General features: G+C 40.4%; 1 protein-coding gene across 5 annotated transcripts in view; it reads left to right on the top strand.

Annotated features, from left to right (window-relative positions):
- The first annotated feature begins 14475 nt into the window (after positions 1 to 14475).
- Positions 14476 to 26151, top strand: part of ZNF280D (zinc finger protein 280D) — a 115943-nt gene continuing 104267 nt past the window's right edge. For 4 of the 5 annotated variants that reach the window (XM_058541653.1, XM_058541650.1, XM_058541655.1 and 1 more), the window contains exon 1: positions 14587 to 14616. The gene's annotated coding sequence lies outside the window, so the exon portion shown is untranslated. Of the gene's footprint in view, positions 14617 to 26151 lie in introns of all 5 variants that reach the window. The other variant, XM_058541654.1, reaches the window with a different exon arrangement.

The following is a 26151-nucleotide window of genomic DNA, read 5'->3' as shown; positions in this document are numbered from 1 at the left end:
CACCAAGAAGACATATCACTTTTAAATATATATGCACCCAATACAGGAGCACCAAGGTACATAAAGCAACTATTAACAAACCTAAAAGGAGATATTAACAATAACACAATAATAGTAGGGGATCTTAACACCTCACTCTCATCAGTGGACAGATCATCCAGCCAGAAAATAAATAAAGAAATAATAGACCTAAACAAAATCTAGATGAGATGGACTTAATAGACATATACAGAGCACTCCATCCAAACACAACAGATTACATATTCTTCTCAAGCGCGAATGGAATATTCTCAAGAATAGACCATATTTTGGGAAAAAAGGCATGCTTATATAAATTTAAGAAGACTGAAATCATAACAATTATCTTTTCAGACGATAATGCCATGAAGTTAGAAATCAACTACAAGGAAAAAACCAGGAAAGTGACAAAGCTGTGGAGACTCAACAACATGCTACTAAACAAACAATGGATCATTGAGGAGATTAAAGGAGAAATCAAACCATATCTGGAGACAAATGAAAATGAAAATACACCATACCAACTCATATGGGATGCAGCAAAAGCAGTCCTGAGAGGGAAACTCATAGCAATACAGGCCCACCTTAACAAACAAGAAAAAGCCCAAATAAGCAACCTCAAACTACACCTAACAGAATTAGAAAAAGAAGAACAAACAAAGCCTAAAGTCAGCAGGAGGAGGGAAATAATAAAAATCAGAGCAGAAATAAATGAAATTGAAATTAAAAAAACAGTAGAAAGGATCAATGAAACAAAGAGCTGGGTCTTTGAGAAGATAAAAAAAATTGACAAACAGCCAGACTCACCAAGAAAAAAAGAGAGAAGGCTCAAATAAATAAAATTAGAAATGAAAAAGGAGAAATTACAACAGATACCACAGAAATACAAAAGATTATAAGAGAATATTATGAGAAACTCTACGCCAACAATTGGACAATCTAGAAGAAATAGATAAATTCCTAGACTCATACAATCTCCCAAAAATGAATCAAGAAGAAATAGAGAACCTGAATAGACAAATCACAAGTAAAGAGATTGAAACAGTAATCAAAGACCTCCCCAAAAATAAAAGTCCAGAACCAGATGGCTTCTCTGGAGAATTTTACCAAACATTTAAAGATGGCATAATACCTATCCTTCTCAAACTATTCCAAAAAATAGAGGAAGATGGAACACTTTCCAACACATTCTATGAGGCCAACATCACCCTGATACCAAAGCCAGGCAAAGACAATACTAAGAAAGAAAACTACAGACTGATATCCCTGATGAACATAGATGCAAAAATCCTCAAAAAAATATTGGCAAACCAAATACAGGAATATATTAAAAAGATCATACACCATGATCAAGTGAGATTTATAGCAGGGACACAGGGATGGTTTGACATCTGCAAATCAATCAATGTGATACACCACATTAACAAAACGAGGAATAAAAACCATGTGATCATCTCGATAGATGCAGAGAAGGCTTTTGACAAGATTCAACATCCATTTATGATAAAAACTCTCAACTAAATGGGTATAGAGGGAAAGTACCTTAACATAATAAAGGCCATATATGACAAACCCACAGCCAACATCATACTCAATGGGGAAAAACTGAAAGCCATCCCTCTGAAAACAGGGACAAGACAAGGGTGCCCACTCTCACCACTCTTATTCAACACAGTACTGGAGGTTCTGGCCAGAGCAATTAGGCAAGAAAAAGGAATAAAAGGAATCCAAATAGGCAATGAAGAAGTGAAACTCTCACTGTTCACAGATGACATGATCTTATATATAGAAAACCCTAAAGAATCCATTGGAAAACTATTAGAAATAATCAACAACTACAGCCCAGTGGCAGGGTACAAAATCAACTTACAGAAATCAGTTGCATTTCTATATACCAACAACGAACTAACAGAAAGAGAACTCAAGAAGACAACTCCATTTACAACTGTGACAAAACGAATAAAATATCTAGGTGTAAATTTAACCAAGGAAGTGAAAGGCCTATACAATGAAAACTATAAGACATTATTGAGTGAAATCAATGATGACATAAACAAATGGAAAAATATTCCATGCACTTGGATTGGAAGAATAAACAAAGTTAAAATGTCCATACTACCTAAAGCAATCTACAGATTCAATGCAATCCCAATCAGAATCCCAAGGATATTCTTCACAGAAATAGAACAAAGAATACTGACATTCATATGGGGCAACAAAAGACCCTGTATAGCTAAAGCAATCATGAAAAAGAAGAACAAGGCTGGAGGCATCACAATCCCGGACTTCAAAATGTACTACAAGGCGATAGTAATTTAAAAAGCCTGGTACTGGTACGAAAACAGACACACAGATCAATGGAACAGAATTGAAAGTCCAGAAATAAAACCTCATATCTGTGGCCAGCTAATCTTTGACAAAGGAGCTAAGGGCATACAGTGGAGAAAGGAAAGTCTCTCCAATAAATGGTGCCGAGAAAACTGGACAGCCACTTGCAAAAGAATGAAAGTAGACCATCTTCTTTCACCATACACAAAAATTAACTCAAAATGGATCAGAGACCCGAAGGTGAGACCTGAAAATATAAAAGTCCTGGAGGAAAATATAGGTAGTACACTACTCACCATCAGCCATAAAGGCATCTTTTTGAATTCCATGTCTACTCAGACAAGGGAAACAAAAGAAAAAATAAACAAGTGGGACTTCATCAGATTAAAGAGCTTCTACAAGGCAAATGAAACCAGGATCAAAATGAATAGGGAACCCACCAGCTGGGAAAATATATTTGCAAACCATATATCTGACAAGGGATTAATCTCCATAATATATAAAGAACACACACAACTGAATAACAAAAAAACAAACAACCCAATCAAAAAATGGGCAGAGGAAATAAACAGACACTTCTCCAAAGAAGATATACAGATGGCCAATAGGCACATGAAAAGATGCTCAACATCACTAATCATCAGGGAAACGCTTCCACAACATTTGAACATCATGAGCTACTCTGAAAGCGTATCTACTATCAGTATAAATATTGGCAGTTTTGCCTTGGCTTAAAGTACAAGCCCATGTAAGAGCATATAATTCAGCCTTTTAAAAAACTTTTTAAAAGCCTTTTGGGCTGATGTGGCCCTTGGGTAAAGGTGCTGCCTCAATGATATCAAAAGGAGTAGCAATAGCACATCCAGCACAGTATTTGCCACTGTCACCTTTAAATAGGAACCATCAGTAAACCGTGAGAAGTCATCATTACCCAAAGGAGTTTCCTGCAGATCATCACGAGGAGTCAGGAGGTGATCCATCAGCATTTAGCATTTAGGGAGCATTTAGGGGAGAAGAGTAGCAGGGTTAAGGTTATGACAACATGAAAGAGTTATGTGAGGAGCAGTTAACAAAAGGATTTTATAGGAGGTGAGGCTGCTGACTGAAAAATTTTGAGTATAATGAGAATTCAGGAAGGCTTACACAGCATGAGGTACAAAAGTGGTTAAAGGGGATCCCACAGTGATTTTCTGAGTGTGGGATTTGGCCTTAACCAAAAGGGCAGTGGCAGTAATGGCTGTAAGGCATGGGAGACAGCCCCGTGCCACAGTTGCTGGATATAAATCCCTATAGGTTGATGGTGGCCCCTGATGGTGAGTACCCCAAGGGCATTCCTTTCCATTACATAGAAAAAGGAAAAAGGGAATCTGATAATTGGGATGTCCAAGGGCAGGTGGGTTCATCAAACTCTCCTTTAAGGCTTTAAAGGCTGTGTGATCCTATTCTTCCCATAAAATTGGGTCAGGGTTGTTGTTCTTTAATAAAACACACCGAGGTTTGGCCATAAGAGAGAAATTTGGAATCCAATTTCAGCAATAACCAATCAGCCCAAAAAACTTCATGGTTAACACTTAGTTTTTGGTTTGGGGAAACTTAGGACACTGTGAAGCCCATCTGGATCTAGGTCTAGCTCTGGTTCTGATAAAAGATGCCCTAAATATCTAACCTGGGTTTGGGCAAACTGCAACTTCTGCTTGGTGACTTTATGTCCTTTTAAGGGTAAAAGCTTTAGCAAGTGGATGCTGTCTTCTTGCGAGGAGGCTTGGGAAGGAGAGCAAAGAAGCAAATAGTCCATATATTGCAACAAAGTAGAACCCTTGGGGAACTCGATAACATCCAGATCAGCCTTCAGGATTTGTGAGAAATAAGAAGGACTCTCCGTAAATCTCTGAGGCATTACTGTCCAGGTGAATTGTTTTCTCTCCCAAGTGAAGGCAAAAACGTACTGGCTAGCTTCATCAACTGGAATGCTAAAGAATGCGCTATGTAAATCAATTACTGTAAAGAATTTGCTCCCAGTGGGAATGGATGTTAGCTGCATATGAGGGTTAGGAGCAACAGGGTTTTGAAGGATAATGATGTTGTTTATTGCTCAGAGGTCCTGGACAAACCACCCTCAGCCCTTGGGCTTTCTCACAGGTAAAATATGAGTATTACAGAAACTAGTATAAGGGATAATGAGGCCTTGAGACTTGTAATCTTCTACTATGGGCTTTATACTTTGAATGTCTTCTTTACTTATAGGATGTAGATTAATTCTGGGGAGAGGTTATGAGGGATCTATTTGAATCTTGATGGGAGGTGTGCTTTGAATTTTAGCAATATCAGTTGAAGATTTTGCCCATAAAGAGGGTGGTAGCTGATTTAATAGGGACAAATGATCACCGTTTCCAGAATCAGCTCTGGTACCAGAGACGGAGCAAATAAAATATGTCAAAAGGTCATGTAATTCACCTGGTTAGCTGTTTTGATGGCTACTGTCAAATTCTAGAATTATTTCCCCCTTTTGGTAGAAAGGAATTCTGGCATGATGCTTTTCTAAGCCTTGGCCTAATAGATGGATAGTGGCTGAGGAATTAAGGATAAAAGGGTGTGTGTCTCCTAAAGGGCCTAAAGAAAAGGGAATAGGTTCAGAGACAGGAACCTTTTGAGGTTTATTAGAAATCCCCACTATTTGAACTGTTTTAGTACTCTGAGGCAGGGGCTGCTTTATAGTAGTGGGTTTGAGCACTGAGAGTATGGTGGCTCCCACATCAATTAGGACAGAAAGAGATTCATCTCCAATTTGGAGAAATGTTTCTCCAAGCCAATTAAGAGGCAGGATTGGGAAGAGCCCCTGTATTTCCTCAGAGCCCCATCACTGGGACTTTGGAGGACATCGGAAAGGGTGGATAGAGGGCTGAAGGCATGTGAAGCGCTTAAATTTGTAACAATCTCTTTTCCAATGTCCTGTTTTTTTTGCAACAATAGCAGAAACTAGGGAGGTTTTGGTTTCATTTAGGGCATTCATTTGCTAGAATTCAAGATTAAGAATTTTAGTGGTCTTTCTTTTAGGTGGCTCATCTAGAGTGTGAGAGAGTTAGTTCACCAGATTAACTAAAGCTGGAGTGTACACAGTCTCCCATTCCACCCTGGTCCTTTTTACAAGAAGGGCAAGGTCCCGGTTTAGCCAATTAATAAACAGAGTTAAAAGCTACCCAGGTGGAATTAACATTTGAAGAAAGACCAGAATTTTTTTTAAAATCAGTCTGAAGTCGATTGTAATAGTCATGAACAGGTTGATCAGGTTTTTGTGCACAAGCCTGAATTTTGTTCCAGTCAACAGGCTTTGAGAAAGCCCTAGGAATTGCCTGATGAAGTTGTTTAGTGATTGCCTGATCCTGATCGTACAGCAGGTCAGTGGGTTGGTCTCCTGGTTGTAATACCAGAGACGTTTCAGGATTTTCCCAATTAGCCGTTTTCATCTGATGCTGGGCCTAGCCTTCACTGACAAGCATATTAAGTAGCTGATATAAGCCAGAGAAACCAGGTTGATACGTTTGAATGACTACATTAAATTCCTCAGCAAATCTGTGAGGATCTTCGTTTACTTTGGGAAACTCTTTGACTATGGCTCGTAGTTCAGCTTTAGTCCAGGAAAGATAAGAAATTAAGGGGTTAGCCTTTGGATCCTCAGAAGGCTTATTTAAAGGGACAGGTTCTGATAGATTCATAGGAAGAGGGACTGGGAAGAGATTCAGGGAAAAGGGGAAGTTTGGTGAGAGAGTTAGTATGGGGTAACTGAGGATATAAAGGAGGTGTAGACTGTATAGAAAGGAAGGAGGAAGATGGCGTCAGAGGGGGGGCCTGAGCACTAGGAGCCAGGGAGGAGGAATATGATGGCTTCAGAAGCCATCTTCTCTTTCTTTAATCATTAGTTTGCCTCAGTTAATCTTAAAATCTTATTTTACAAAGAGGCAATTTTAGACTCCTGGTAACTTTTGGAAGCCTGAAAATACCAATTGAAATAGGTGTTCCATTCCGTTTTGGAAATTTCAGAGCTATGGTTGTCCAATTCAGTTTTGTTTAGTTTTTTTTCTTTTTTTTTTTGTGAGGAAGATCAGCTCTGAGCAAACATCCGATGCTGATCCTCCTCTTTTTTGCTGAGGAAGATTGGCCCTGGGCTAACATCCGTGCCCATCTTCCTCCACTTCATATGGGATGCCGCCACAGCATGGCTTGACAAGCAGTGCATCGGTGCATGCCCGGATCCGAACCTGCGAACCCCCGGCCGACGAAGCAGAGCGCGTGCACTTAACCGTTTGCGCCACTAGGCCAGCCCCCCAATTCAGTTTTAAGAAAAGTAAGTTTGGGGAATTCAAAAGTTCCCCACAATGGCCATTGGTGTTCTAAATTACTTTTGGTTAAACTGGTCCATTTAGTTAGAAATGCACATAAGGAAGTACTGTGGCTTTTAAACATAAAATTGACTGGGATCCCTGTAAGGAGGTCACCCTCAAAATATTTAGATAACTGGGATCCCATTTCTTAGACATTTTTCTCTAGAGCAAAGGAATAATTCTCAAACAGCATGCAGGCCAAATACCAGTCAGTTCCAAAAGGAACAGTCCAATTTCAGTAAGGTGGACCAGAGGTTGAATCAATGCAGTTCCAATGGAACAGCCTGCTCCCAAGGGAGTGAGGCCAAAGGCTGGGTCAGCATGGTTTCAATTGGAAGAGCCTGCTTCCAAAGGAGTCAGGCCAAAGTGCCAGCTAGTTTCCAAGTAGAAACAGTCTGGTTCCAAAGGAATTGGATGGAAGGCCTAGCACAGTTCTAGTGGAAACAACCTGATTTCAAAAGAATTAGGCCGAAGTGCCAATCAAGCACTCATAGACAGACAAGGCTTTAACCAGAAAAGGGCAAAGCGTTAAAATAGATCTTGAATAAAGCCTGGAGGGCCTCAAATGCAAAGAAGGTAGAAGCTTGGATCTAGGAGAAAAGACCATTTAACTCCAGTTCAGTGAGAAAAGCAGTGAGCTAAATGGGCTCTGTTGTGGGTACCACACCTGTTTGCTCACCAGCCTTGGAGTCATCAGGGGTCTTCTCTGGATCCCATATGGGCCACCTAAATGTTGACCTTAAACTAATAGACAGCCAGTTAATTCTCCAGCAAAAATGGGTTTATTCAGGATTGGCAAAGAATTGCAGTTCAAGGCCTGCAACCATGGCGAGCCACATGCAAGTCCTCCAGCAGCAAGGGAGGAGAAACTCTTATAGAGGGGAAGAGGCAATTGGGAGGGCTAGTGTAAACAAAGAGTTCAGGCGTAGCTGTTTTCATTGGCTGAGTTGTGACAGTTACTCCTTGGCTGAGCTTCTTGCCAGGCAGGAGAAAGAGGTTTTTCCTCTTCCTGTTGGGCTTTGTTATCGTGTAGCATGTGAGAGCTCTCCCTTTTGATCTCCTGACTCCATTTTAATGAGGTTTCTGTTTATTAATTTTCACACCAGTCAGCTCAATATGCCATTAACAACACCCAAAGGTCTTTCTGAGACTGTTTTAGATTTAGTTTCCCAGAAGCAGATCCTGGGAAGAGGATTTGTGAACAATGATTTATTAAGAACATTGTATGGGAGTGGGAAGAGGAGGACAAGGAAGAAGAGGAAGCCAAGTATATCACTCAGGATCAAGTTAGGAGACAGAAGCATACTAATTATTTTAACAGAAAGAATTTAAAATAAAGAATTGTTAAAGGCAAAAAGAGAACACTAAATATTATGGAGGTAGCAATTACAGGAAGCAGCTACCACATTTAGGGCTGAGGCAACAAAGAGAAGAGGTTTGAATCAGTAACACTGTCCTAGTCAGTTCGAGCTGCTATAACAAAAATACCATAAACTGGGTGGCTTAACCAACAAACATTTATTTCTCATAGTTCTGGAGGTTGGGCAGTCCAAGATCAAGTTGGGGCAGATCCCTTGTCTTGTGAGGATCTGCTTCCTGGCTTGTAGACAGCTGCTTTCTTATTGTTAGCTGACAGAGAGAGAAAGAGAAAGAAAGAGAAAGAGACCTCATGACTTAATTACTTCCCAAAGGATTTATCTCCAAATACCATCATACTGGGCATTGGGGTTTCAGCATATGAATTTTGGGGGGACACATATCTGCAGCCCATAACAAACACTTAGAAGCTTGGAGGAATGGCCTTGTGGAGCTGAAACTCAGACCTCTGAGAAAGAGGTATTGCTCCACTGGTGCTGGAGTCTCTGAGGTTGGAGGAGAGGTACCAGAGAGCTGGGACCCAGACCTCTGAGGAAGAGGTGATGGTCACTGGTGTTGATGTCTCTGCGGGGGGTACAATGAGACTAGCTCTACAAGGATTGGGAAAACTGTAAACTGGATCCAGCCTCTGCTACTGGAATGAATTGTTGCTGCTAGAACTGATGAAAAGGCTGGATTCATAATGTCAGGAACGTAAAGCAAATAGAAGTAAACAGGAAGGAATAAGGTCCTCTTTCCCCCCTCCAGCCTGGCAGTCTCCCTCTAGTGTCCTCTGTTGCTGGAACGTAACAGGCAGCAGCTGGCAAGGGACAAAATTGGTTTGCGGATTCCCAGCCCCCAGCATCACAAAGCTGAGTTAAGAAGGGTGGCTTTGAAGCTGGGGTAATAGCTTAATGTGCACACAAGCAAGGGTAAACTTTAGAAAAAACCCTGCAGACGGTAGCTTCAGCCTGATCCTCCAGGGGAATTCTGGATTGTAAATTATGCCTCAAAGTTGTTCCTACCCAAGACAGGGGAGTTAGGGCTTTCACACTCCTGCATTTGTCAGTCCTTGCTTAAGAGCTGGCCCTAAGGGCATGTCAATTCCCGGGTACTTCCAGTCTCTGTGAAGGCAGGCAAAATGGCTCCCGTAGCCTAAGTGTAGTCCTTTGAAAAAGAGCTGCAGTTCCTGGCTGTTAGAAGTAAAAGCACAGAGAAACTTGGGGCAAAGGGAGCACCCAGAAGAGGTGGCTAGAGATCCAAGAATAACGGTTGAAGCACCAACAAAATTCTCTCTGGAGATATGCTTCTAAAAGCTGCCTTATTTCTCTGCTTTCTTGACCAAATCTCCCTTTTTTCTCTTAACTTAATAGCTGCTACTTTCGGAAGATGCTGGTCAAAAGGCACAAGCTTTCGCTTATAAGATAAGTAAGCTTTGGGGATCTAGTATACAGCATAATATTGTATTGTATACTTGAAATTTGCTAAGAGAGTAGATTTTAAGCTTTCTCATCACACACACACAAAGTAACTAAGTGAGATGATGGACGTGTGAATTAACCTGATTGTGGTAATCACTTTACAATGGATATCTATATTAAATCATCACACTGTACACTTTAAGTACTATATATATAATTTTATTTGTCAATTATACCTCAGTAAAGCTGGGGGAAAAAATAATAGCTGCTACTTTGAGGCTATCTGAAACAACAGGTGCTATTTGAAACAACATGTGTAACCTGATCTTTTCCTAAGGGCTGAGTCATTTTGTTCGATTCCTACTGGGGCTTCCTTGCTCAAAGCCTTTTAAAATCATATCTGTTTCTCTTTGGAGTCTAGGACTATTGTGTTTTCCAACTCTACAAGGCCCCCAAATGCTTGACTCTCTCTATTCCCTTTCATTTCTGTTTGTAAACTGGTTAATTCTGTTCTACACTAATCTCTTTCTGGTAATACCTTGCTAATCACTTAAAAAGTCACCAATATCCACTATTAATATTGCTTTCTGAACTCTTCCCTTAGAGCTACAAAAGAGTACTTGTAGTGATCTGCTTTCTACGGTATAGTAGGCAACAGTTTAGCCAATGCCTAATATGAATCTTCAGTTATCCAGCCTACGACATGTTTCCTTAATTCCCACATGACTGCAGTGCTAAACTAACGCCACATATTTTAGATTTTTTGTTATAGTAGGCCAGCATTTCTATGATTAATCAAGGTTAGTGATTGTAGCTATTGTAACAAACAACCCTCAAATCTCAGTTTCACAATCCAATAAAGGTTTATGTTTTGCTCTAATCAGTCCAGCGAGGGTCAGTGTGGTGGATATGCTCTGTGCAATTATTAAGAGACCCAGGGTCCTTCCATCTAATGTTGCTGCCATCCCTTAGCTCATCAATTTTCTGTATCTGGCTGACTGATGTGTAAAAAACAACAAAGAACCTATAAGTCACTGGAGATTTTTTTTTTTTGTGAGGAAGATCAGCCCTGAGCTAATATCCATGCCAATCTTCCTCTTTTTTTTTTGCTGAGGAAGACTGGCCCTGGGCTAACATCCGTTCCCATCTTCCTCCACTTTATATGGGACGCTGCCACAGCATGGCCTGACAAGCGGTGCATCGGTGCGTGCCCGGGATCGAAACCCGGGCCACCCAGCAGCAGAGTGCCCACACTTAATCGCTATGCCATGGGGCTGGCCCCCACTGGAGATTTTAATGGTCAGGCTTAGATTGGGCAATCACTGCTTCTCTCTACATTCCACTGGCCAGAAACAGTCACATGGCCTGATGTAGAAGTAGGGGAGCTAGGAAATGTGGGTCTCTTGGGTATGCAAGAGGAAAATAATATGGTGAATATTTATCATTGTCTCCATCATAGTTAGGATGCTTTCAGTTGCAGGTAACAGAAAGTCCTACTCAAATTGGCTTTGTCAGGGAGGAAAAACATTTCCCCTACTCTCTTAGATTTAGCTTTTGGAGGCCTGTGAATTAAACTGACTAAAGACAGGTTAGCAAAAGAAAAGACAGATTTTAATCACATACTATGAAGGGGAATTCACAAAGAAATGTGACTTAAAGTGGTGGTTAGAATTTGGGGCTTCTAATACACCATTTTAATAGGTGAAGGGGAGAGGGGGGGAGGGCACTTATGGGAAAACAAATGACTTTTAAGAAAGAGAAATGGGCCCTTAGGAGAATAGATGGGAGATATGATAGTTTTGTGACAATGTCTGTTTAGGTGTGGTCACAATTCTCATTGTCTCCAGTGATGAGTCAGTCTTCCCTGGTTGCTCCCTGGGAGGAGATTTATGACAATTGAGTTCTCTCGGGAGGCTCTGCTTCTAGGCAGATAAGGGATTTCAGGAACTCAAATGCCTTCAGCTAAAAATAATTTTTATGCCACAGTAGCTTATTCTCGACCCCTTCAGCTTAAACAGAAAATGGAATTTATTGGCTCATATAACAGAGAAGTCTAGAGGTAGTATGGGGTTCAGGTTGGGTTTGATTTGGAGCTTTATGATGGTCCCAGGGACTGATTCGCCCAGCCCCTCCTCCTCCACATGTTATCTTTATTCTCAGTTGGCTCTCCTTAGTAGCAAAAAAAAAAAAAAAAAAAAAGCCATAACATCCAGAGAAAGAAAGAACTTCTCTTTTGCTCACAATCAAACAAAAATTCTGGGCTTCACTCTGGTTTCTGAAGCAAAAACTGTCTCAAAGGGAGGTAAGGGTAATTATGATAGTTTTAGGCTGGTTGGACCATTCTTGGAATTGGAGGGGTGATTATACCACCCAAATTGCATGGGTGAACACAACACAGTTGTGGAATGGAAGCTAGAAATCACCTATATCCACTACAGTCAGGAAGAGTGTGGAGCATGATTTCACTTAAGGAGAATGAGTACTGAGAGGATATGTAGAGAGCGTGTACAGAATGTAAAGGGGCTGAAAATATAACAAGTTAGAGGAAGAGAAGCTCTTAAAAAATGACAGGAAGGTGCGGACAGTAAGTCAAGAGAACCAAGAGAGTCATGTTCTAGAAGCCAAGGGAGGAGTTTTAAGGATGGAGTAGTCAAATAAGTCATCTAAATTACTTTCTGTGTGTTGAGTTCACACTCACCAGGCATCCTTTTGATGGGGTTCAGGGCAGGCTGCCCCAAGATGTGCCACTCTGGTATGTGGATTATTTCGAACTGAAGATAATACAGGCTCAGAAGACTCAGAAAGAAACTTTGACCTCCCCTTCAACTAACTGCCTAAAAGAATTTAAGATAGAAGACCTGTCCTAAGGACAGACCATCACCATAGATAACTCTGGGTATGGATAGACTGGGAGGGTCCTTGCTAAGCCCATTCTTATCAAAGCTCTGAAAACCAAGTAAAAATAGAAGTTACCCTTTGTAAGAAACATTTACATTTGTAAGGGAAATCTCCATTTGTAAAGGTATCTTCCTCTCTGTACCAGGAAGAAGGGGGGATGACCTTATCTCTAGAAACTCTTACCAGTGTGGAAGGCGAGGACTTAAATCTGCATACTCTTGTTTACTGTGCTTTTCTGGTAATCTCCCATAGCTGACTCCCCCCACCCCCAACACCCTCCTTTGTCTTTACCTAAACATGCTATTTAAGATGAGAACCTCCACCATTTGTTGAGTTACCCAGTTTCTGGGTCTCTCCAATGTATACATGTTATAAAGCTTTGTTTGATATTCTCCTGTTATTCTGTCTCATGTCAATTTAATTTGTAGCCCAGCCAGAAAGGACCTAGAGTGCGTAGAGGATAGTCTTCCTCCCCTTCAGTTTAAAATTTGGCTTCTCATGTAAATGTTCCTTTTGAGTGAAAATGTGTCGACCAGAGTCTTCTGGTCTTTGTGGCAATTTTTTCACGAAAAAAGGGAATAGGGCCGGCCCAGTGGTGTAGTAGTTAAGTTCACATGCTCCGCTTCAGCAGCCCAGGGTTCGCAGTTTTGAATCCTGGGTGCAGACTGATGCACTGCTCATCAAGCCATGCTATGGCAGCATCCCGCATACAAAATAGAGGAAGATTGGCCCAGATGTTAGCTCAGGGTCAGTCTTCCTCACCAAAAAAAAAAAAAAGAAAAAAGGGAATAAATTGGAATTTTGATTTATACATCAGTCTCTAGTAAGTTTGGTGGGCATGAATCATCCCCCTGGATTTAAACCAGCTCTGGGGGCTAACAACATTAAGTTTCTATCTCTGCAAACTGAGGCCCAGACTCTAGAACTCAGAGTGAAATCTTAAGTTCACTTTCATACTGTAACATGCTTTGCTAACCATTAGGAACTATATTTGAAATATAATGACTTAAGAATGCTCTAAGATTTTTGAACTTTTAGCTTTTCATGTTTGTTATTTTGATTATTCTGTCTTTTCCTATAAAACGTATTTTCAGGGCCAGCAAGAAAGGAAAAGCTGGGTAGACTATCCCTTGCCCAGTTGGGAGAAGAGTAGGTCATGTTTATCTGTAGCCATGCCAGGTCTCCAGGGGTAATTCAAGTGGCCTTTGGGGAAGATTGATCTGGGAGTAGTAATCAAGAAAGGAAGCAACTGTAATGATAAACACCAGAGAAAAGCTGGATGAGAAAGAAAAAACTAATTCAAATAGGCAGAATTAGTACCATTCAGTGATTGAATGGTGTGTGTGTTAAGGGTCTAACGAGTCAAGATTTCAAATCTAGGTCTCTCTTGACGGCTGGACCACTACTGCCACTGATCTTGTGAGGACAACTGGGAGAGAAAACTTTCCTTACAGATCAGAATACGATGTTTAGCAAGTATTTATGCAAGCAGTATCTTGGCAAGTGTTCTTGTAATGCATTTATTTTTATTTATTTATTTTTTTTTAGTAATGATAGGCATCCATTCAGCAGAGTTAGGAATTAAAGGAAACACAAGCAAAATCGTTTGTCTGAGACAAATTTGGCAAAACTAGCCAATTATTAACGGAACCCGACTTGACTTCTTTTCCTCATCTGGTTTGCGTCTTCGCCCCTCAGGCACAGTGTTTCTTTTTAACGGCGCCTCTCTTCCTAGACCCTCTTACTTTCCAAGCCTGCGGAGAGCTGTTACACACACGGAGGCCCCGGAACTCACGTTCCCACGCCTTCCGATTCGGTGCAGCCCCGATTTCGGGAATGCTGCCCGAGCTGCCCAACGAGCAGGAGGGCACCCACAGCCCCGCGGGGCCCCCAGCCGGGGCTGGCCCTCGCCCGCGGCCTGCGCGTGGCCGGGCGCCGCGGCCTTCGAGGGCCTGCGACGCGGTGCACATGCCCGCACCCGCCTCCCGCGTCGGCGAGAAGAAAGGGAGCCCGGACGCGCCGAGGCTGACCCGGAGCCTACCCATGAGGCAGCGCGCCGGCTTCACGAGAACTCCCCCCTTTCCCCGGCTCGGCTGCCTGCTCCGCAATGGGAGCCGCCGCCGTCGCCGCCGTGTAGTTTTTCGTGCTCCTCCTTTTCCTCCTCCTCTTTCTCCTCCTCCTCAGGGCCCCAGTCAGGCCGATCCGCTCCGCTCACGGTAAGCGCCCCCCGCCCCCGCCCGCCCCGCGCTGCAGCAGGCAGAGGCCCTCCCGCGCGGCCTGCGCCGCCTCACTCCGGGGGCGCTGGGCTGGGGGTGTCGAGGCCGGCGCGGGTCGCCGAGAGCGCCCAGGGCGCGGGGGAGGGGACCGGCTGCGCGGCGGCGGCCGGACCGCCATCTTGCGCCGGCCCTGGCTGGGGAGGGATCCTAGCGCGACGCGGCGGCCGGCTCGGTCCTGCAGGCCGAGGCCGCGCAGGCCGCCGCTGCCGCGTCTGTCTCCTCCTTCGCCGCCTGCAGTTCACCTGCCAGGGCCTGCGCGCCTGCTTGCCCCCTGCCTGGTTTTGGCTTTTCTCTGGAGGCAGCTCCCCTTGGTCTTCCGTACATTTTGTGCTGCCGTTTGGCGGGGACCCACGCTCCTCACAGCAGCCCTCCCGGAGTCCCTTCAGCTGTAGGCGAGGAGACCAAAGGGGGTTCCGAGCTTTCGGGCGTCGAGGACCCTAGGGCCCGGCTCCCCCGCCCGGGTGACCAGTCCACGCTCACACCCGCATTCTTGTCAAAGGGACTGCCCCGCTCTGCCGTGGAAGCCCGTTATTGTCTAGAGCAGAAAGGCCCTGAGGAGAAACGCGGAGCTGGAGACACAATTTTCCGACCGAGCTTTCAGGTTTCCCTTAATGAGGCGGAAAGAATGATCTCACTCGGAGGTTTAATCCTGCTCTAGAGATGGAAGGACTTCCCCCCAACTTACCTCAAGTGTTAACGCTTTTAGGGAGGAGAAACGTCAAAATGAACCCGCTTCTGCAAGCACGGGAGACCTTCGTCCAAGGGGTTCTCTTTGTTTGCAAAGATTTGTTAGTTTTTAAAAAATTCTGTGAACTTAAACTTTATTTATTTATTGCTTTCAGGTTTGGACTGTGGCTTAAGAATTTGACGTCTTTCAGTGCCATTAAACATAAAATTGCAACCTAGGAGGAGAGTTTTAAGTACAAAAGCTGCCTCTTAGCATTTGTGAGGTGTCCTGCGTTGTGCCAACTCAAGCTGTCTCTGAGCAGAAACTTATTGTGCCCGCGAAGGCACTGGTTTGCTTAGAGAATTAAGTTAGGGCTGTGTGCTTTTGATGTTCTAAAACCTCAGTACAAATACCGTTACAATTGTCTCTTGCCTTTGGATCTGTCATTGGTACCGCCTGATTGGTACCTCATAGCCCCTTTTGCAGTGGTCTCTGTCGATAGAACTGTTTTGAAGGGGAGAGAACAGAACCTCAGGGAGAGGTCTTTAATGAGGTCATGGCTAGGAGGTGATAGAGCCGTTTCTAGAACCGTAGGTCTTTTGATTCCTCCTTCAGTGCTCAATTCGCTATATTGTTTAATTTTTTTGTGATAATGAGGTGAGTGAGGAGAAGTGGCAAGGAGGCTCATCTAGGAAATTTAAGAAATACTGTTCAGTTGCTGCTGCTTTTACGTTTTTTTGACTTCATTTCTTTTCAACTTTTTGTTATTTAAATTTTCATGTTTTTTCCCCCAAACATATTGAAAAATTGAAGAAGAGCACGTTTGAACACTCGTCTTTGACACCTGGTGTTAATAGTTACCATTTTGCCACATTCGCTTTATCTTCCTATCTCACATTCTTTATGGTGAGCATTTTCAAAGCTCGTTGTAGGTGATGTGATAGTTCACACCTAAGTACCGCATGTGTGTCAGTGTGTATATTATAAGATTAAGGCCAATTTTCTATATAACTGCAATACCGTAATCACATTTAAGAATAAGCACTACAGTCTAATGTTTGTATTTAGTATGTATTCACATTTTCCCATTGTCCCCAAAATGTCCTTTTTAGTTGTTTATTTTGGAACCAGTATCTAATCGTGCATTACATTTGTTTATATTAGGTTTTTTTAATTTAGTGTAGTTACCTCTTTTTCTTTTTTTTTGATGACATTGACCTTTTGGAGAGACCAGGCCAGTAGTCTTGTAGAATAACCCACGTTCTGTATTTTACTGGTAGTTTCTACCTCATGGGGTTTCAATTCAACCTCTATCCTCTGTATTTTCTGTAAACTTGCAGTTAGATCTAAAGGCTTGAGTAGATCAGGCTTAATGTGTTTGGCAAGAATACTTAATAAGTCACGCAGTGTACTTAATATTATATAACATCAGAAGGCATATAACGTAGGGTTATCCTATTAGTAATCCCAAATTTGATCTCTTGCGTAAGGTGGTGACAGACTATCTTTCCATTGTAGGCATTTCCGTTTGCAATTAGCAAGTAATCCGTGGGGTGATATTTTGGCATTGATATTTAGTATGAATTTACCTGCAGTAATCTGATAACAACATAGTCGGGAGCAATCCTGTAGAAATGGCTGTTTGGGAGTGAAAGGGGGGCAATTTTGGGGGATAGCACTAATTTACCTAGTGCGGGGAACTTGGAATTGCTGCTACCGGTTGGTATCAGAGCCTAGGGTGACTAGGGGACGGGAGGCCAAAAGTAGACTTCGCCTCCTTTGAAAGTTTGCTTAGGGCCCTTGTAGCCTAGTGAGCTGTGATAAATAGAAAAGTTCTGAGGTAGTTTGATGTTGGAAGACTACAAATCTCAGCATCCCCACTTGAACCTGTTCTTTCCAGATAGGCTGTCTAGTCCAGTCCTGCTTCTTCAGTGCATTGTTTTACTACTCAGCATTGGCTTTTTTAGTGGGGGAGAGGAGGGCAAAGGAAAGGGATAATTTTGTACCCTTCTATACTTGTTTTCTTTATTCAAGACAACGTTTAGAACCATACCAAGATTTTTTTTTCCCTATACGAATTAGGCAGGGGATGTACCTAAACAGAATAGCAATTTTTGTAAATAGAAAGTAAACTATAGTTTTAGATGCCAGGAAATTGGAGATTATTGACAGCATATTTTGTTAATTCAAAAGTAACATTTGGGGCCAGCCCCGCTAGTGGTTAAGTGGTTAAGTTCGGTGCACTCTGCTTTGGCGGCCTGGAGTTGGTGCCTGGGCGCGGAACCACACCACTTGTCTGTGAGTGGCCAGGCTGTGGTGGCAGCTCACATACAAAATAGAAGAAGACTGTTAGCTCAGGGCGAATCTTCCTTAGCAAAAAGAGGAAGATTGGCAACGGATGTTAGCTCAGGGCGAATTTTCCTCAGCAAAAAATAAAGGAACTTTTGAAGGATGAGAAATATTTATGACTTATTCACTAATTAAATATATAATCTTGAATAGTTTATCTTTTCCTGCTTCAGAGGACTCAAAAATATTTGATTTTCCAGTCAGGTTGTTTTAAAGAAATAATGACTTGATTTATTTGGTAATTTGTATCAAAAATGTGTTTGGAATTTTTATTCATTTCTGCAAAGCAATTTTTTTTTGTGTGTGTGTGAGGAAGATCGGCCCTGAACTAACATCTGCCAATCCTCCTCTTTTTGCTGAAGAAAACTGGCCCTGGGCTAACATCCATGCCCATCTTCCTCCACTTTATATGGGACCCCACCACAGCATAACCTGACAAGCATTGCGTCAGTGTGTGCTGGGATCCGAACTGGTGAACCCCGGGCGTGGCAGCAGAGCGTGCGCACTTAACCGCTTGCGCCACCGGGCTGGCCTGCAATTTTTTTTTTAAGGATTCTTTTAACTCTCAGTATACTGAGAAAAATAATTATCATTATTTACCATCTAGATTAAAAGGAACTATTTCATTTTTTTTATATTTTAAATAATTTTATATCATTATATAATTAATTTTATGTAATTTACAGAAGAGTAAAGGGATAATGTAAAACAACTTAGAGCTTTTAATAAGAATTTAAACATAGCAAATCTTTTTGTATATACTTAGAAAAATGAAAAACAAAAAATATATCTCATGTATCTCATTACATGCCACACCTACAATGAATATGCATCATATTTGAATGCTCTTGGCACACATTCTTATTACAATTGTAGTACTTTTTTTTTTTTTTTTTTTTAGTTTTTGTATCTACACAAAGAACATCTTCCTTTATTCTTCCCACTTTGAGACCGGTACAAAAGAATATTGCGGTTGGAGGGAAGACAAAATTCTCTTCTTAGTTCGTGCAAGTTGTTTTCCTATTTGCATGAGGAATATTCTTCTTGGTAATTTATGGTTTTGTAATTGAAGCTTTCCCCGTACAATGAAAGCGTTTTCTGCACTAATATCAATCGTAGACCATCATCTTCAAGTAATTCTTTTGCAAGTATAGGTACTGACTCTCTTAATGAGTATATCTACCCCTCCTTAGTCTTGTTATAATACAGCTCTCTTCAGGTTGATTTATGCAGGGTTTTTTGAATTCATTGACACTTGAGAATGCACTGAGCTGAGAAGAGTAGTTTTTCTTAGGTCAGTAAGAGTCATTGAATATATTTGAAATCCAGATATGTGCAATTGACTTCTCTTGCTTTCTATTTGTGAAGATTCACAGAAGTTCAACCCTATTCTTCCTGGTATTGCCAACTGAGGAAAATTTCTTGCTGGATAATACTAAGTCAATTCTCAACTTATAAAAAATTTGTCACAAGTTGTATTTCTGACAGTTTTTTAATTCTTGTAATACTCTTGGTTCTGCTCTCACCCCTTTTCTGAATCTCTGTGTATCTGCATCTTGCAAGCTTATCACAAGTTGCCCAGATTTTTATTATATATTTTCCAGGTTTTGAAGGTATGTATGCATGTACCTGAAATGGGCAACATTGTCTGAATGTGACTAACTATCAGGAACCTGGAGCATACAGGAACCTGGAGCATATTCATGTTGTAAAGATTGATTTGAGATTTCATATACTTCCCTAATAAGTTCTAGCTTATCATTCCTTCTGGGTCTTCTTTTTGCATGTGCATCATCAAATGTAATACTTGAAGAATTTTTTGAAACCTTTGATGGCTCATTATTTTGTTGAAGGGAGGTTGGCCGTTTGCTTCATAATTGCAAGATATTTTCAGTTTTAGATTTGTAGACACCAATTAGAGTAATCAATCCAATGAATTTAAAAATTTCTGTGTCAGCTGTTCCCTTCTAGTCACCATTGTATACACCTGCATTCAGCACTTGCCCGTTTATGAACTGTATCTGGTTAAATTTTAGCACACAAACATGAAAGAATACTGTCACATGTCCTTTTAGCAAAAGAGCGTGGTCTACATTCTTGTAAAAATATTGCATGATGAAGTCCTTCCTGCCAAATGAGAATACCATATTTCCTTTTAGTTTTCAAAATATATTGTTCACTCATTCATTGTTGAGTTTGAGAAAATTGATCTAGGATCCCATCTGAAGACTCAATCTGAGATTTCCCAAATTTCACTGTCATCATTAGAGTCTGAAGTGCTTGCTCTCTCTCTTTGCATTCATCTAATAATTGTGAAATGTCTCCAGTGTCAGTTTTCTTCTGTTCCATTATGGGCAGAAAGTAAAAAGTTCTGAGTTCTTAACCATATTCAGTGAAAACTAAAAGCAGATGAAGAGGCTCAGTATATGCCACCCTAAAATATGCCACTTGGACATAGGACTATTTTGAGTGAAAGGCATTTGGGAATCAACATGCAGGAAGAGAGTTCTCTACCCTTCCATTATCTGCCTAAAAATTTCCTTTGTGAAGGTGTCCGTTTCGTGTCCATCCGTCCGTCCATGTCGTTCCCCCACCCCATACCAGGAAGGGAAGAAGGACTCTTATCACCTGAGATGGAGAGTTGACGCGGAGATGAGTTTGCATAAACAGACCTAACTAAAAATAACCCTTATCTTCCATTAGTTCTCCCATATATTTCCTCGTTACTTCCCCATGATACATTGTCTCTCAAAGCCCAAATCCCCTTTCCTTTGTTGAAATGGTTAATAAGCCCCAAGTCTCACCACTTCTTTGAGTTTTACTTCTTTTCTGTGAACTCCTTTGTATGTAGATATTAATAAAAATTACATGCTTTTTCTTCTGTTAATCTGTCTTTTGTGAGTTTAATTCACAGGCCTCCAGCTACTGCAACCTAAAAGGGTAAAACTAAAGTTTTTCCTTCTCGACACAGACTACAAAGATGATGTCTTCAATCTTCTATACCTTTGTGAAAGTTATTGTAATATTTTGTGCAAAACAATAAGAAAACTGAAAAAAAGATAAAAATGAAGGATAATGCATCAATGATGATTTATTTTACTCTTGCAATATCCTTCTAGGCAATTAAATCATGTTATCTTATTTTAGTTTTTAAAATTTTTTACTTTTTTATTTTTTGCTGGGAAAGATTTGACCTGAGCTAACATCTGTTGCCAGTCTTCCTCTTTTTTTTTCCTCCCCAAAACCCCAGTACATAGTTGTATATTATAGTTGTAAGGCCTTCTAGTTCTTCTATGTGAGCCGCTGCCACTGCATGGCTACTGACAGACTATTGGTGGGGTTCTGTACCCAGGAACCGAACCCAGGTTGCTGAGGCAGAGCGTGCTGAACTTTAACCACTAGGCCATTAGGGCTGGCTCTTTTAGTTTTTGTTAAAGCGCACTTGGGAGTAGTTGATGAGTGATGGTGAAATAACACCAAGGATGATGGAATTAGCAAAATATTTCAGGATGTAGGAAAAAGAAATCACTAAGATCCGATAATGTATCTTAGATTTATAAAAGGATTCTATGGACTCACATTGTAATTGTAAGATAGAATGAGTTTTATTCTATTTAAAACTAATAAGTAAATTTTCCTTTGTTATTTAAAGATCTCTAGGAAACAATGAGTCATAAAATGTCAATCTTTACAAGTAGAACTGCTCAAGAAAGAAAATCAAAAACTAAAATTGTTCCTACGGACTCAGATAGTATACTGAAAGTTAGTGGTTGATTTGGTCAGTTAGGTGTAGAGCTCTACACCTCTCCAACACACACATTGAACCTGCCTGCCTCTCCTACTACCGTGATAGGTTTCTCAGCCTTTTGCAGTACATCTCTAGGGAATGCATGTAGTAGTTATTCCTTGAGGTTTCTGTGGTCTAAAATATTTTGTTGTTACCATTTTTTTTTCTCTTCCTTCCAGACTTTACCTTCAGAGATCCTCCATAGTAAAAAATGATTAACTGGAACCCTGTAGGATCAGGGTGTCATATTTAGACTTGTTGGTGAACTGGATTAAATAAAATATATTTTTTATTTCAATCATTTTTGTTGCAAACATTTGTGCTTTTCTGGTTTAGTACACCATGATGAACACAATGTGATTTTTGGAATGATGTACATTTTGCTTCTTTGTGTTTTTAAACACAATGCCTTATACATAATTACTGCTCAATAAATGCTTTTTCGTAGTGTTGTGCTCATCACTTGAATATTTCCTAATGGTTTAAAAATATTACTTAACTCTTTGTATCATATACAAAATTTTTGACCAGCTAAGATAGCCACTATGGTAATTTAGCCCTCTTTTTTAAACAAAGGCTTTGATTTGGTCTATCTAGTGTAGCAGCTCTCTAAGTGTGGTCTGGGGACTTGAGATGCTTTCAAGGGTTCTACAGGGTCCTCTCTTTACCACCTACCTATCTTGTGAGGCTGGATTTTCCTCACTTCACCAGAACAATATAGTGCAGCAGGTTGGAAGAAGAAGCAGATAAGAGAATCCTGCTGTCTTTATTTAGACAGATATCAATGAAATTCGCAAAAATGTAAAACAATGCCACTCCTCTCTATTTTTTTGAAAATATAGTTATTTTTTATAAAAATATTTATATTAATATGTAATGGGTTTATTGTAGTCATTTTTAAACAAATACATATTTCTTAAATTTCTCAGCTTGGGGTTTGTGGACTCACAGGTGAAGATTCCATCCTTAGAAGTTAATCAACCACACACTTTTTTTTTTTTTGCTGGGTTTGGGATTTCTTCAGCGTGACAACTGCATGAATACCTTTCAATTGAGGGCTGTTAACCAAAGCAAAGATCATTAGTCTGTGAAACAATTTGCTCTTTGCTTCTAGGCTCTACCTCTGTGTGTTCCTTATTTTGTCAGTAATTATTACCTTTGGCACATTTGAGAAGGAAAACCTGGAGGGCTTAGGAGGGGTCTGGGAGTTTTAGGTATATCCAAATCCCTATCTCTGCTTGGTTTACTCACTCATTTTGCCTTTCCTATTCAAGGTTTAAAATTATCTGGCTTACAACTATACAGGATTGCTGACTGCTGATAGAAAGACTCTCGTAAACAAAATGCAACATGGAAATAACTTTATTAAATTCCATGGGGAAAAATAAGTAATAGATCTCCCAACTTTATTGACTAGAAAAAGGTAAATAAGAAAATTGCCACTACTTTTTTGTCACTGCATTGTTAGTATTTTTGTTCATTCAAGAAGTTATACCACAAGAGATATCTTTCTAATCTTTCATTTCTTTTATTGTAGTGTTTTAGAAATTATAAAGTGTATTCACAGTTATCATATTTCATTGTGAAAACAAATACAACTTTGAGATGGGTGGTATTATCATCCATCCTTTACAGATGAGGAAATTGAGTCTCAGAAAAAGTTCATCTCTTTCATTGTAATACTTCCTGGGTGCTAGATGCTGCATATTCATTTTGTAAGATGTGATGCCTTGGTCTTCCCTCACTTCAACCTCTTCCTTTCTATCTCAGGATTACTGTTCTCTTCTCTTTGGGCTGGACAGCTCAGGACTAGCCTTGCAGCCTGGCAGCATCAACCACTGGTGGAAGTGCCAGCTCCTAGAGCATTTGGCCTATTCTGCACCTCACCGTACTCTGGAAGCTTCTAGCACTAGGATAACTCAGCTCTTCATGGGTTGGTGGAGAGTTATTGAGGAGTTTGGAATTGATAAGTGACACAATGAAAAGGTTATTTTAGAAAATTGTTCATTTGGTGGTTCTGTATTGAATGGACCAAAGCAGATAGATCTGGATGCTAAGAGATCGAGTATAAAGTGAATCTTATAAAGTAAATCTGTTACTATGGGTGTGAAGTTCTAAGGGCCTGAATAAATACTTAGTGAATGGAAAGGCAAGAGTGGTTGTGGGAAATATTTTGAAGGAAGACTCCATAGGACTGGGGAATTGATTAGATATGATGAGTAAAAGAGGGAGACATTGAAAAAAATTCCAAGGACTCAAGATCAGAAGGATCACAGTTTCATTGACAGAAAAAGAGAAGTGTGAAGGTAGAACTAATTTTTATAAACTGAGGTAAGATTAACGTAACATAAAATTCACCATTTTAAGCATTTTAAAGTGTACAATTCAGTGGCATTTAGTACATGCACAGTGTTGTACAACCATCAACACTATCTAATCCAAGAATATTTTCAGCTTCTCCGGAGGAAACCTGTTACCCGTTAAGCAGTCTCTCTCTTTTTTCCCCTCCCTGCAGCCCTTGGCAAGCACTGGTCTGCTTTCTGTCTCTATGGATTTGCCTATTTTGGGCTTTTCATATAAATGGAATCATACAATATGTGACTGAGTTCTTTCACTTAGCATAATGTTTTCAAGATTTATCCATGTTGTAGCATGTATTAGTACTTCATTTTTTAAATTGTGAATAATATTCCATTGTATGGATATACCACATTTTGTTTATCTATTCATCAATTGATGAACATTTGGCTTATTTCCACTTTTTGGCTATTATGAATAATACTCTAGAACTAATTTTTGAGGGGAAATTATGTTCAGTTTTGGAAATTCTGAATTTGAGGTGAGTTTAAGCATCCAGATAGCAGTTTTCAGCAGTTAAGAGATGAAGGACTAGAAAGTAGTTGAGAAGTCGGGGTTGGAGGTTACTATTTGATGATTTTGTGGATTGCTACTGAGAACTGTTAGCTAAGACGAATTTATTAGATCTTTTAGGGTACAATTTGCATAGGGCTGAGGTTTAAACTTTATGGAAAACCTGATTTTTACATTATTTAAGAGGAAGGAGAATATGGAGAATCTGTAAAGAGTTAAAAAGGAGGAGGTGGGTAGAGAACCAGTCTATTGGTATACAGAAAATTATTGAGGAGGGTGTTTCAAGAAATTGAGTCAAAATAGATGCAAGATAAGGAAAATGAAAGTGAAGGAAAGGTAGGTTGATTTGGCTGTTGGGAGGGTTACTGGGATCTTCAGATGGATACCTTCAAAATATTGTGCAGTAGAAAATGCAGTAGCTGCCCTACTGTGTTCACCTCATCTTTGACTGAGAGAGTAGGTGGTGATAACTAGAGCAAATGGTCTGCAGCCTGGATCAGGACCAGCAGGGAGTTTTACTTTGAAGAGGAGGAGGTGGTGCAAAGAGATTCCCCATACCCTGTTGTGAAGAAGAAGTGTTCCTTTTACATGGAAGCTTTTGATGACTGCTGATTTAGACCTATTTGCAGATTTGAGCAGTCTGCTGAAGCACAGGCTTTCTACTTATTACATTAAAAAAATTTCGTGTTAGAGGCCGGTCTGGTTGCATAGTTGTTAAGTTCTTGCACTCTGCTTTGGTGGCCCAGGGTTTGCAGGTTTGGATCCTGGGTGCAGACCTACATACTGCTTGTTGGGCCATGCTGTGGCAAGCGTCCCACATATAAAAAGGTAGAGGACGATGGGCGTGAATGTGTCCAGGGCAAATCTTCCTCAGCAAAAAGAGGAGGATTGGCAACAGACATCAGCTCAGGGCTAGTCTTCCTCACCAAAAAAAAAAAACAAAAAAAACATTTCACGTTAACAAAAATGTTAAAATGCCAAAAACTTGGTTTATCATGATGATTTGATATTTGAGATGTTTGCTCTGAATCAGTGTCTGTGAAGTAGATCTTGATGTCATTGGGAGTTCTGAGTTAAACCATCAAATAGGTTTATTAATTAAAATGCAATTTATATTGTTTATTTAAAATTATCAACTATTACTTTTTCTTTAGGAATTTACTTGCTTTGAATACACTCAAGATTTTCATCTTTAGTATGGAGCTTCAACCCAACTGCTTCATTTATTATATTATACTTGAAAGTTTCTAGATAATATTTGAATATAGTAGGTTGATTACCAAAATATTTTATTCATAATTCCAAAAGGAAATTTCAAAATTCAACATTTGGAATTAGGACAGTTTTTTTTTAATGAAATAAATGTCTTTCAGTCTGGGCAAAAATTTACATACCTCTGCTAGATGGATATGTTTACAATATTAGGGTTGGAAGGATCCTTGGGGATCTTGAAAGTGGCCATTTAAATTACGTAATGCTTGAATTTTTTCAGAATTTTCATTAGTGATCTTTCACATCTCGAGTTCATCTCATTTCCTGATATTTTAACTGCTAATTGTTTTCTTCTTATATTTAGATGAAATTTGCCACCCTGCAATTTTGGTCTTGTTCCTGATGGAGGCAAATAGTGTGTGACTGAAATCTCTGGCCTTTGAAGTGCCTGGGTTTGAATTCTTGCTTTACTGCTTAGTTTTATTGCCTTGGGCAAGGTTCTTAACCTCTAGAATTCAACTTCCACAGCTGTAAAGTGGGGATAATAATAGTGTCTATCTCAGAGTTTTTGAGGATTACATGAAATAAT

Source organism: Diceros bicornis, chromosome 5 (genome assembly GCF_020826845.1).
Source record: "Diceros bicornis minor isolate mBicDic1 chromosome 5, mDicBic1.mat.cur, whole genome shotgun sequence".
Lineage (NCBI taxonomy): Eukaryota > Metazoa > Chordata > Mammalia > Perissodactyla > Rhinocerotidae > Diceros > Diceros bicornis.
The sequence above is the reverse complement of the archived record's forward strand: the minus strand, read 5'-3'. Positions and strand labels throughout refer to the sequence as shown.